Source organism: Hipposideros armiger, unplaced genomic scaffold (genome assembly GCF_001890085.2).
Source record: "Hipposideros armiger isolate ML-2016 unplaced genomic scaffold, ASM189008v1 scaffold_132, whole genome shotgun sequence".
Classification (NCBI taxonomy): domain Eukaryota; kingdom Metazoa; phylum Chordata; class Mammalia; order Chiroptera; family Hipposideridae; genus Hipposideros; species Hipposideros armiger.
In genome coordinates, this window is record NW_017731482.1 from 75,531 (window position 1) to 88,576 (window position 13,046).

The window sequence follows — 13,046 nt, forward strand, 5'->3', positions numbered from 1 at the left end:
AGGTCCTGGGGCTCTAAAGAGAAATAAAAAGCAGTGTTTGCTCTTGAGGAGGTCCTAGTCTAATCTAGCAGGAAGCCAATGTATAATATCTAAACTTGACAACTGCAGAGTCACATAAACACAGAAGATAACTCTCTATAAAACCAGAAATGGCTCAAAAGGGGTTGCCTCTGGAGACCAGACTGGTACAGGAAGGTGTAGAGCTGGGAATTGTTGCTACCATTATAAGCTTCTCTGTACTACTTGGCATTTTTTTTTTTCAGAAAAAAAAAATGTGCTTACATAACTTTGATAAAACACAACACACACACACACACACACACACACACACACTGAAAAATAATACTGCAGTAAGCATATTTGTGCATGAAGAATGGTTGCCATTTTTTATTATATTTTCATGATATATTCTTAGAATTCCTGTGTTAAAAATTGCAGATAAAAATTTGTTTCCAGAAAGTGTGCAGGGTTGTTGAAGAATTTAAAGGGAGTGACATACGTAAAAAACCAAGCACTTAGTACACATTAGTTAGAAACAAATAAATCACTCAGCATTTTGTCCAGATTCCAACCCTTTCCCAAGAGCTGCTACAAAAAAGTATAGTTCTCTTGATGACATTCTTCTGGATTTTAGCTAATACAATAGTACTGCAGTGAGCAGTCTTGTGCCAGGGTCAATTCACGTTGTTGCCAGATATATTTGGGATAGATTCTTAGAAATGGGTGAACACCTATGTCATTTTGCTAGGTATTGTCATGTCCCCTCCATAGGGGTCGTACCATTTTGCATCACCCCCCTCCCCTTTTTCTCACAGCCTGACCAAGAGAAATTGTTGTCCAACTCTGAGATGTGTACTCATCTGATGGGTGAGAAATGGTCTCTCAGTGTAGTTTGAATTTGTATTTCTAACTGAGACCTTGTCATTTCCCTTGGCCACTGCTGAAATTTCCCATGATCTTAGCCAGCACATCAATTGATCTAGCTGCTTGCCAACAAGATGACCCACACCTTTGTCCCTGAGGGGTCTGAGCCCTTGGTGGTTTTGCCTTTGTCAGGCCATGGATGTCTCAATTGCCCTGCAGTGTTATTATTGAGCACAGAAACATCCTAGGGGATCCCTTGAGGTCCAGATATTCTCCTTTCTGCTCCGCTAAGTGTTAGCAACCCTACTTCTTCATGGAAATCAGGGTTGATCATACTCTGCCACCATCATAATCCATTTTGCCTTCTGAACCATTGGCATGGGAATCCAAAAGTGACCAGGTGGTGGTTGTAGCTTTAGGTTAAGTGGAACTCTCCCAAGTTCCTTGGTGGAAGGGCTCACCCCCCACCCCCCGGGAACCAGGGCTACTTTCCAACCAAGACTAAAGTTGTAGGGACACAAAGCAAAACTTCCATAAGTGAGTCACTAGAAATGATGGCCTCTCCTCCTTCTACCCTTTGGTTCCTGGACCTCTGTATTACAAATAATGGAGACAGAGCACCACATAACAGCTATTGGTTCAACACATATTGTACACCCCTGAGGATAGCACCCGAGCCCACAAGTGTCATCCACAGGCTCACACCCTCACTAAGCCTTTCAGGCCAGGTACTCCAAGTGACACAGTCTATAAGAGGACCAGTGGATCCTGTGACAGAATCACTTCCCCCTCCAGGTTGGAAGGGATCTGATATAATCAGCTTGTTTGATCTCGAGGGATAGAGCCACACTGAGGACTCTGTGGGGGTAAGTTAGATAACCAGCAGAGGCAGTAGCTAGATCAGCCTTGGTGAGTAGGAGACCATGCTGTTGGGCCAGTGCATAATCTCCATCCCTGCCACCATGACTACTCCATTCATGGGTCCACTGCTCCAGCACTGGAGCGGCCAAGGACAGAATCCAGCTGACATCCACCAGAGGAGCCATCCTGTTCACCTGGTTGTTGAGTGCTTCCTCTGAGGTGAATGTTTCCTAGTAAACATTCATGTAAGACACAAATGTGTTCACACTTGGTGCCCACCCCTTGTAGGTCCATCCACATCCCTCTTTCCTTGTCTTCCAATGGTGCTTCTTTCAAGCCACTGACCAGCCAGCCAGTGATTCACTGCTGCTCAGAAGTGTATATCTCTACCTTAGGCCACTCCTCTCTTCAAAATGCTTACAACCAAGAGCACTTCTCAGAGCTCTGCCCTCTAGGAGGGCTCTCTTTCTATGCTACCTTTGAGGGCCACCCCTGCCTGAGACTATCATGTGGCTCCAGTCCATTTTTGGCTCACACCTACCTGTAGGTGAGCCTCCCTATCTATGAACGAGACCTGGATGTTTTATATTTCCATCATCTGGTCATAGAAAAGCCCCTATGAGGCCATAAGTGTGAGCTGCAAAAATTCAGAGCAACAGATTACATGACATGAAGCTCTGAGTCATCTGCTTGTGTAACTAATCTGTGCCTTCTAGGCCTCCTCAAGCCTGAATGTACCATTTCCATCACACAATGGAAATAGATTGCTAGCATGCCTGCTTGACCTTATTATGACTTGATGGATTTAACAACACCCAACTCATGATAGGCAGCTCCTGTCCGATCATCACTTGGTATCTGTCTGCTGGTCAGTCTCTCCTAGGGCCCAATAGTCCATCAGGAGCTGCTTTTCAAATGTAGAGTTCTTTGATGCAGAAGGCATGGCCTAGCTAGAGGGTCTGTGCCTTGCATCTCCTATTGAGGATTGCCAGAGACTCTGCCAAGCATCCTTATCTTCATGTGACATCTCTAACTCTTTAGACAAGGGGCAGAGCTGCTTGTACTGCAACCTAGTCCTAATGCAAAGTCTTCTCTTCCCATGGACCTCACTTGAAATTGTCAAACTTCTGACTACCTGACAAATGGATTGGGATAGTATTTTCGAAGTGGCATATACTACTTCCAAAATCCAAAAGACCCATCAAAATGTATATGTTGCTTAGCAATAAGGAGTATAAAGTACGACAATTTGTTCTTTACCTCAGATGAGATGTCCCAGCATGCCTCAGACCTAGACCCCCTAAAACCTTCATCTATGTAGCAGGCTCCTGAATCTTTGTGGAGTTCATCTCTCCTCCTCTGGCACATATGTATCTTTTCAGACATTCAGGGTAACACCATATTCCTGTTTACCAGGTCCAATTAGCACGATGTCATCAATATAGTCAAGCAGAGGGATGTTCTGCTAAAAGTGAAGATGACCAAGGTCTTTGTAGACTATATTGTGACACAAAGCAGGAGAGTTCTAGTCTTGGGGCACAACTGTGAAAGAGCACTACTCCTCTTTCCATACACGAGTGTAAGCCGCTTTTGGTTCTTCTTACAAATGGGGACTGAAAAAACACGTTGACAGAGTTAAAGACAAGTGCCAGAGGCTGTGCTGGTCTATCCCAATAAAGATGTTACATCCAGCATAAGAGCTGCATTTGAGGCTACCATGTGGTTATGATAACTACATGATCCACCTGGTTTCTGGAGACACTAATACCAGTGGATTAAATGGGGACTATAATGGGAGCTACCACCCCTGTATCCTTTAAGTCTTTAGGGGAGACATTAATTTCTGAGCCCAAACAAATTGCCAAACTACAGATTCAGGAACTAAATAATGATTCTAGTTTTAAGTTACTAGATTTTAGGCATGGTTGCCATGTAGCAAAAGCTGCACTGGATATGCAGGTTGGGAATACAGAAGAAAGATCTGAACAGGGCATGTGAATTTAGGAGTCATAAGATGATAACTGAAGTCAAGGGAGTAGATGAGACTGTCCTGGAAAATCATGTAGAGTAAGACAGCTTGAGGCCCCCAAAGTCAACATTACCGTACTGAGTTCAGTGATACTTATCTCAGAAAATGGCACCACCAGGCCTGCAAGCTGGAGGCCTGAGCCTTTATCAGCACACATCATGCCTTTCATGACCTGGCCCTGCCAGCCTCATCCTTCCATCAGGTACCCCATACTTCAACAAAACAGAACTTTCTGAGGCTCCCCAAATGTGCTGTGCTCTCTTCCATTGCCCATGTATTTTCTCTTACCTGCAATGCCCTTCCCAGTTGCTTCTTCATGTGTTTAGCTGTCATTTCAACCTCATATGTCACTGCTTCTGGGTAGCCTTCCCTGACCACCCCCACCAGAAGTTAGATTCTCCTCCTCCCATATCTTTCTATGCACAGTCCATAGCACACATCATGGAGATGATTATCTCAGCCAGCCCTTCACATCCTCCCCGCCACCCCACCCCCCTGAAGGGCATGAACTGTGCCTTTTATGTCTGTAGGCATCTGTGTTTATGTATAAGCAAGAACTTAGAATGTCTCCCTGGGAACAAATAAATCTAAGCAGGGACCTGCTTGGGATGGGGAGATTTCAGAATGGTCAGCCTGAGTGCATGACAAGTCTGATCATTTTTTTCTCTCTTCCTTCAATAGAGTGCGTGGTGATCACTGTTGATGGGCAAATGCAGCATTTATTCTCATATTTTCCTTGGTCCCCTCAACTATAGAGGCTGGAAAGCCAAAAGAGCTGTTTTCTCAGGCTTCCTTATATTTAGTGTGGCCAGTAAGGTGAGCTGGAAGTCTGCTAGAGGCTTCTGGGAAAGCTTGCTTTTCTGATCCAGAGGACATTTTGGCTGGCCTCACCCCTTTCTCCCATCTTCCTGCCTGGGATACAGATGCGAAGCCTGAACTTCATCAGCTATCTTGTATCATGAGGCAACAAGCCAGCACACTAAGAGTGGCAGAGCAGAAAGCCACCATGAGTCTGAGCCTCTGATGGCATCTTAGAAACACTGCTTAGCCTTGACCTGCCTGCCTCCAAACCTCCCCTTGGGTGAGATAACTAAGGGACCTGACTGTTTAAGACACCATTTGTCAGGTGTTCTGTTGCAGAGCAGAGCGCATTTCTAACTGAGACAGACTACACAGAGCAGCAGGAACTGTCAGAAGGGTGCGCCGAGCCAAGGTCTTGCTAGGACTAGTGGTAAAGGTAAACTTATCAATTAACAAATACATAGGAGTATTGTGGGGTTTGTTTGTTTTTTAAATACAGCTCTTGGTGCTGTGGGGGAGACTTGGAAACAGAGATGTAGCCTCTGTTCTTAAAGTGTTTACAGTCAAGGGGGAAGTGGCCTGATGAAATAACCACACTGTACAGTGCATAGTTAAGAGCTGGATTTTATAAAGCTCAGAGAAGAGGAGGTTTAGCAAAAGGGAAGTGGCTCAGATGGGGAAGGTTTCCTGGTGAAAGAGGGCTTGAACAGGGCTTCAGAAGATGAATGGAATTTGGATTAGCCTATCCATAATCTCTGCTGAGAGGTGAGTGAGCATACGTAGGTAACATGCTGGCAAGCCGCCAGCACACATTAGAGGCTCATTAAGTATTAAATGCCCTTCTGGTCCTCCATACAACGTGGTTTAGAAAAACATTTCTCTCCCTCTCAGATTCATTTATTCAACACATTTATTGAGCCCTTACTGTGGATGAAGAACTGCTTTGGATAAAACCGTGGGCAGAACACATGCAGTGCCTGACCTCAGAGAGCTTCTGTTCCAATGAGAGAGACAGGTGACAAAAGAAAGAAAAATGTAGGGCTCTTCTCTCACCGCCCAAGATGCCGGAAAAAAAAGAAGGGGAAGGGGAAGAAGGTGATGCCGGCCCCTTGTTGTCGTGAAGACGCAGGAAGCCAAGAAGGTGGTAAATCCTCTGTTTGAGCAAAGGTCCAAGAATTGTGGCATTGGATGGTACATTCAGCCCCAAAGGGACCTCATCTGCTTGTCAAATGGCCCTGTTACATTGGGCGGCAGCGGCAAAGGGCTGTTCTCTAAGTGCCTGAAAATGCCTCCTGCAATTGACCAGTTTACCCAGGCCTTGGACCACCAGACAGCTACTCAACTGTGTAAGCTGGCCCACAAGTATAGCCCAGAGACAAAGCAAGAGAAGAAGCAGAGATTGTGGACTTGGGCTGAGAAAAAAGCTTCCCGCAAAGGGGATGTCCCCACCAAGAGGCTACCTGTCCTTCGAGCAGGGGTTAATACTGTCACCACTTTGGTGGAGCACAAGAAGGCTCAGCTGGTAGTGACTGCACATGATGCAGATCCCATCCAGCTGGCTATCTCCCTGCCTGCCCTGTGCCATAAAATGCAGGCTCCCTGCTGCGTTATCAAGAGGAAGGCCAGGCTGGGCCATCTAGCCCACAGGTAGGCCTGTAACACCGTCGCCTTCACACAGGTTAACTCTGAAGACCAAGGAGCTCTGGCTAAGCTGGTGGAAGCTATCCAGACCATTTACAATGACAGATATGCTGAGATCCGCTGTCACTGGGGAGGCAACATCCCGGGCCCAAAATTGGTGTCTCACATTGCCAAGCTGGAAAATGCAAGGCTGAAGAACTGGCCACCAAGCTGGGCTGAGTGTACACGGTTGAGTTTTCTGTACATAAAAGTAATAAAAAATTTTCCTGAAAACAACAACAACAACAAACTCAGGGCTGGAGGAGGCAGGATTAACTGCGGACTGGGCAGCTTCCTTCCCTTCTTTTAGGCCTCTGCCTTCCAAGATTGGTTGCACATCCAGGTTCCTGTTACCCAAGCACCTCAACAGGCAACCCTGCTTCCCGGAGTAGGTAGGAAGTAGTGGTCTCAGGGGACACCTGCAGCAGGTGCTCTGTGTGTCCTCCACCCCCAGCCCACCCCCATGTCTCTGCAGCCTGCCATGTCTCTGCCAAGCCTTTGCCACTCCTATCTGCCCACCCAGACTAACCACCCTGTACCACCACCCCCAACACCTTTTCGGCAATACACATACAGCCTGTGCCACGGCGTCACATTATACTGCCCTCCTTCTTGTGATGTGCGGTACCATCGCCCCAGCCCACACACTCTGACCACCACACCATTCTGCCCTTTTTCCAGGGAAAAGCGCTGTTCCCTGACCCTAAAGGGCCCCTAGCTTTCTCCTCTCCCCTGGAAGCCCTCCTCCTCTTTGTCCAGAGCTGAGTGATCATACAGTTGATCGTTCCAAATTGGGATGCTTTGAAGAGGGAAAGAGAACACTATCAATAATCACATCAGACAACAGGCAAACCAAGGTATGTGTGTTGCCACGCAGCTGTGTAGCCATCTGTCCCCCCCACGCTTAACCCTAAACTGACCCTTTTGAGGACACTCCTCATACACCCTGCGTCTCTCTGTTTGGCTCCAAAGGATGGCCAGTTAGTCAATGACGGGTAAGATTCCTCGTGGGAGGAACAACCTAAGACAGGCACGGTCAGGTGGAGGCCATTAGGAGAAATCTCGGGGCTCACAGAGGTGGGCATGAGCCCTCACTCGCCCCCCAAAAAGACTGGAGGTTTTCTACCTCTGTGGCTACATTCCTTCCCTCCACCTGCTTGGGAAGTGACCTGATGGTGTGATAGTATCTGTCCTCAGCACAATAATCTTATCTTCCTGGGGTCGTTTGCATATAGGGTGTGTGAAGGCAGAGCATCTGTCTTATCACCGCAGGTGGTAATAGCAGCTTGCAGGCATGGGTAATCTGGCTTGAGCAAATTCTCAGGAATAAGACTCACAGACTGTGGAGAGAACCTACTTCCATGTAGGTGGAGAAATAAAAGCGGTGTGTCCGCCCGATTCGGGGCTCTTAGTCCACGAGGCTGGAGACCCTTGGCCCCACACTCATTTAACTCTTGACTGCTGTCTTTTATTTCTTAACCCTTCGCCGCCCCCTCTCGCTCTCCCACTGCTCATGTCGTGCGGGACGCGACACATGTGGTCTCCCATCCAGAGCCCAATGCTGAGGTCTCATGCTTCAGACAGGCTCTTCATCTTCATCTGTTACCTCACCATTTTTCAAACTGTGCTCTGTGGAACATCTGGGAGATATCAATAGGGCTTCACAAAAACAAAGTGAAACTAAAGATTCTACATTGAAATGATTCTGAGAAACTGAGTTAACCTAAGATAAACAGATTTCCTCACTGCAGGACTTCCCCAAATTAATATGTGTCACTTAGAGAAGAGCATGTCATGTCTCCCATACCCACTTGACTATGGAATCCTTGAATAGAAAGCATCTCATGGAAGTAACACACTTTGATAAATACTGCCCAAGACAAATGGAATTGTTCCCAGAGCTTAAACTTATCTCTGCCCTACTGTTTAGTATTAAGGTATGAACACCAGAATGGAGATGGGATCACATCAGCTCCACCTCTTTCCAGCTGGGTACCATTTTGCATCAGGATGCATTTGGCTGCAAGTAATAGATATCAGTAGGAATTACGGTTTATTGCTCTCAGAGCAAAAACTCCTGAGCTAAGAGCTTACTGCTGTGCAGGTGTTTTCCATTTCTTCACCATGTTGCTATCTCCTCTCATGACCACAGAATGGCTGCAATAGCTCCAAGAATATATAGCACACAGAAACAAGGACATCTAGCAAAAAAAGGCATGTCCTCCCAGATGTTTTTATCATTATTCTTAGAAAGGAAAAAGTTTTCCTGATGCACCCTCATCTCCACTCCATATCCCTGTAGAAGCCTTCTCCTCAGATCTCAGTGGCAAGCAGGGTGACCAACCATACCAGTCTGCACAGGACTAAGGTTTTCTGGGACTCAGTACTACTAGTGCTAAAATCAGGACATTCCTGGGCAACTCGAGTAAGTTCATATCTGGGTAGGAATGGACCAGATGACTGCCTAAATCAATCGTTGGATAGAGGAGTGGAATTCTCATGATTAATTTAGACTAATTAGGATTTACACTCTGAGGCAAGAGAGCAGGCCAGCTTTCCTAAATATGGAATAATGAACACTCAAACAAAACCTACTTTCTTACAGTGAGGAAAAGGAGGAAATGCTGTTGGGTAGGCAATCACCAGGGCTGCCTTATCTGTAAAATGAGATACAGTGGTAATTCCCTCCTAGTGATGTTTTGAGGACTAGATACAATGACACATGACAGTGCTTTACCTAGAGAACCAATAGAGTGGCTTTTTATTAAGCACTTACTGTGTACAAAGCACTGTGCTAAAGGCATTACATGCATTGTCGCTACATCCATACAACATTCTAGGATGCAGGAATGTAAATCCCATTTCACAAACACATAGGTCGGAGTCAAGATGGCGGGGTAGATAAACACAGTGCCTGCGTCCTTCTGTGAACACCTTAAAATTACAACTAAATTATAGAGCAATCAACCTAGAGAACCACCTGAAGTCTAGCTTAACAGAAGCTTTATAACTAAAGATATAAAGAAGTAGCCACATCGAGACTGGTAGGAGACAAGAAACGAACTGGCCCCAAACCACTGCGTGGCAGATGAAAATTGGGAGGAATACCTTGGCCATGGAGATTTCCCGAGGAGGAGCAAAGGACCCCAGCCCCACACCAGGTTCCCCAGCCTGGGGTACTGGTGCTGGGAAAAGGAGCCCTCACAACACCTGGCTATGAAAAACAGTGGGGATTCTGACTGTCTGGGCGGGAAACCAAACCATCCTCTTAATGGGCCGACACACAGATGCACTTGCTCGGGGGTACTCACCCTGAGCTCCGGCGGAGAAACAGTGATTCGGGGGTGCATCGGAGACATATGGCGGGGGCAGACTGAGGTGTGTGGCATTGGAAGACAGTCGCCATTTTTTCTGCGTGGGGTTCTTTTCCTGAGCAGCTAGGCGGGCGCCATCTTGCCTATGTTGAGCCCGCCCCCTACGCTTACAGCCAGATCTGAATCTGATTGGCCTGGTGAGCTCCACAACTCTGCCCTGCTGACCCACTGAGACCCTGCCACACCCAATTCCTTACTGCAGGAGGCTTTATTGGTACAGGAACCTTACCGAAGCCAGCAACCGCCAGCAGGCGGCAGTAGGTCTCAGTGTGTCCTGGCTTTTTGAGGAGCTTACCCAGGCCCAGTACTAGGCCCTCACATGGCTGGTGTGAGCTGCCATGAGCCGCCGTGAGCAGTCATCCCGGGGACCAATCTGCCTCAGCTGGGAAGAGCACAAAGATCACGATGCCATTATGGGCCAGTGGGGCGACGTCCTCCACAGCTAGGCTGAAGAACAAAAGGACAGCAGTTTGTCTGTTCCCCTTCCCCCAATTCCCCAATAAAATCTGAAGAAAAAAAATGGTGTCATTAAATACTGCTAAGAGAATAAGAACATAGAATTAGGGGGCTGGCTGAGTGGCACGTTGGTTAAGAACTGGCTTGGGATGCCAGAGGGCCCCGGTTCGGATCCCACATNTAAAGGGATGGGGTAAAATATTTCGTGCAAATGGAAATGATGAAAAATCTAAAGTAGCAATACTTATATCAGACAAAATAGACTTTAAATTGAAGAATATAATAAAGGACAAAGAAGGGCACTACATAATAGTAAAGGGATCGATCCAACAAGAGGACATAACCCTAGTAAACATCTATGCACCTAACATAGGAGCTCCTAAATATATAAAACAGATATTTATAGATATAAAGACAGAGATTAACAGTAACACTATCATGGTAGGGGACTTCAACACCCCGTTGTCACCAATGGACAGATCCTCCAGACAGAAAATCAATGTGGAAACAGCGGCTTTAAATGACACATTAGACCAGCTGGATTGAATTGATATTTTCAGAGCATTTCACCCCAAAGCTACAGAATATACATTCTTCTCAAGTGCACATGGAGCATTTTCCAAGATAGAACACATGCTAGGCCACAAAACAAGTCTCAATAAATTTAAGAAAACTGAAATCTTATCAAGTATCTTCTCTGACCATTGTGCTTTGAAATTAGAAATCAACTACAAGAAAAAAACTGGAAAACACACAAATACATGGCTGAATAACATGTTACTAAATAGCAAGTGGGTCAAAAATGAAATTAAGGAAGAAATCAAAAGATACCTCAAGACAAACGAAAATGAAAACACCATGACCCAAAATCTTTGCGATGCAGTGAGAGCAGTCCTACAAGGGAAGTTCATAGCAGTGCAGGCCTACCTAAAGAAGCAAGAAAAATCTCAAATCAACAGGTTATCTTCACACCTCAGGGAACTGGAAAAAAAACAACAAAACCCAGCAAAATAAGCCCAAAGGGAATACAAAGAAGGAGATAATAAAGACCAGAGTGGAAATAAATAAAACAGAGACCAGAAAAACAATACAAGAGATCAATGAAACCAAGAGCTGGTTTTTGAGAAGATAAACAAAATCGACAAATCTCTAGCCAGACTCATCAAAGAAAANCATATTAACCTGACAAAGGAGACTAAAAATAACCACATAGTGTGGTGTGAGCATAAAAAAATTTCATAACTAAGTGAGCCATGGCGGGAAGTCACATCTTTAGCTTCCTCATAAAGTTAATCTGTGCCTTTTCAGTGGGCCTGTCTGTTGTTTTTTGCACCTAAGATAACATCTTTGGAACGTCAGTAATCCTTTTTCTGGACCAGAGCTGGAAACTGCAAAATCCTCATTATTATGCTTGTTTCCTGATTACCATCTCTATGTGCTGTGAACTGTTAACTATCCTGCACCCAACTATGTAGAAGAAGTACCTGTCTCTCCAATTTACTTATATCCAATCCCAGAGAATCCCCCACTTTGCTTTCTCCCACTCCCTTAATCTATCACCAATGAATTTCATGTAACCTTCCTCCTTTGATTTTATGTTTAAAATAAGCTGCAAACCACCATTTCACGGAGCATTTTCTCAATCTGTTGAGATTTTGCTTCCCAGCAATGGTTGTCAGTTTGGCTCAGATAAACTCATAAGTTTTCCCTTAGGCTGGATGTTTTTTGTCGACTATACAATTCTACAGAGGAGGCCCAAGTAATTCAAAAGTATCTTTGATGTCAAACTAATTTCTCTGTCATCTGTAGTATATATATCCAGACCAATCCTCCAGAAATAAGCAAGCTGAAAAATCCATTGAGGTTTCAATCCACTGGATTCCCCACTTCCAACCCCTCACTCAATTCATATTAATTTAAACACAATGCAGCTGGGCTTTGACATGGGGAGGAAATCTCTCACTCAAACAGAAGAAACAATAATTTAATTATTGGACAGTCTTTAGATTGCACTTAGTCTTTAGACTAAGTCGGAGCATTTTTCCCCTGAGGAGAAGGAACCATGCATACATTCAGAAAACACACCCCTGCCCTGAGCTTCCTTGGACCATTATACACATACCGGGGGTGCCAAAAAAATGTATACGAGTGGACACTTTGGTCAACATTGCTCAAGCAGTAGTTCACCATAATCAGAAGTGTCTGAACACTGATGGTAACCACTTTGAACACTGTAATTGCAGAAGTTAAACATGACTTGTATTCATCTTTTATTATCAATATATATTGAGCATTACAATTTTAATACATTTGAATTCTTAAAATGTGTATAGGAGAGACGTCATAGAAATGGCAGCAGTGAGGAGGGCTCCCTGAGCTCTCCCCCGGAAATTACCACAAATTGAATAGCTATAACTCATCAGAGGAACCTCTGCTCTTCACACAGAACTGCTAAGAGACCAGCACTACAATTACTTGAAGGTGGGCAAACTGCGCGAGTAGGGGAAGAGGAAAGGGAGATGATCAGAGACACAGCCAGCACCCATGGCTGCGGAGATGTGGGGCTCCAGGAAGCAGATCGGAGAGTATTATTGCAGCAAGGTGATGGGCTCACTCGCTACGCCCCACAGTTCCTTTGAGAGGTCAGCATAGAGTACCGCGGAGCACAGCTGCGCAGCGTCTGAGGCAGAAGCCTCAGCTCAAAACTGTGGCGGGACTTTCTCGGACAGAAAGCAAAACAACTGCATAAATAAGACCCCACTCCCACCCTCCCTCAGAAACCCTAACCCCACCATTCCAGAGTCTTAAGCTGATCCCTGAATGGAAAAGTAGTGTCATATTACAGAGATGCTCCTACTCCCAGGAGGTGGAGGGACTCAGCCAGGGAACAGGCTGCAGAGTGTGGGACTGCCTACCAGCCCACGGCTTTGGCTCCCAGCAGGGCAATGTCAGCTGCTGAGTCACTCACAGGACTCCAGCAG

General features: G+C 45.7%; 1 pseudogene; it reads left to right on the plus strand.

Annotated features, from left to right (window-relative positions):
• Positions 1-5,557: 5,557 nt before the first annotated feature.
• LOC109386298 (60S ribosomal protein L7a pseudogene) lies at positions 5,558-6,415 on the plus strand (annotated as a pseudogene).
• The last annotated feature ends 6,631 nt before the right edge of the window (positions 6,416-13,046 follow it).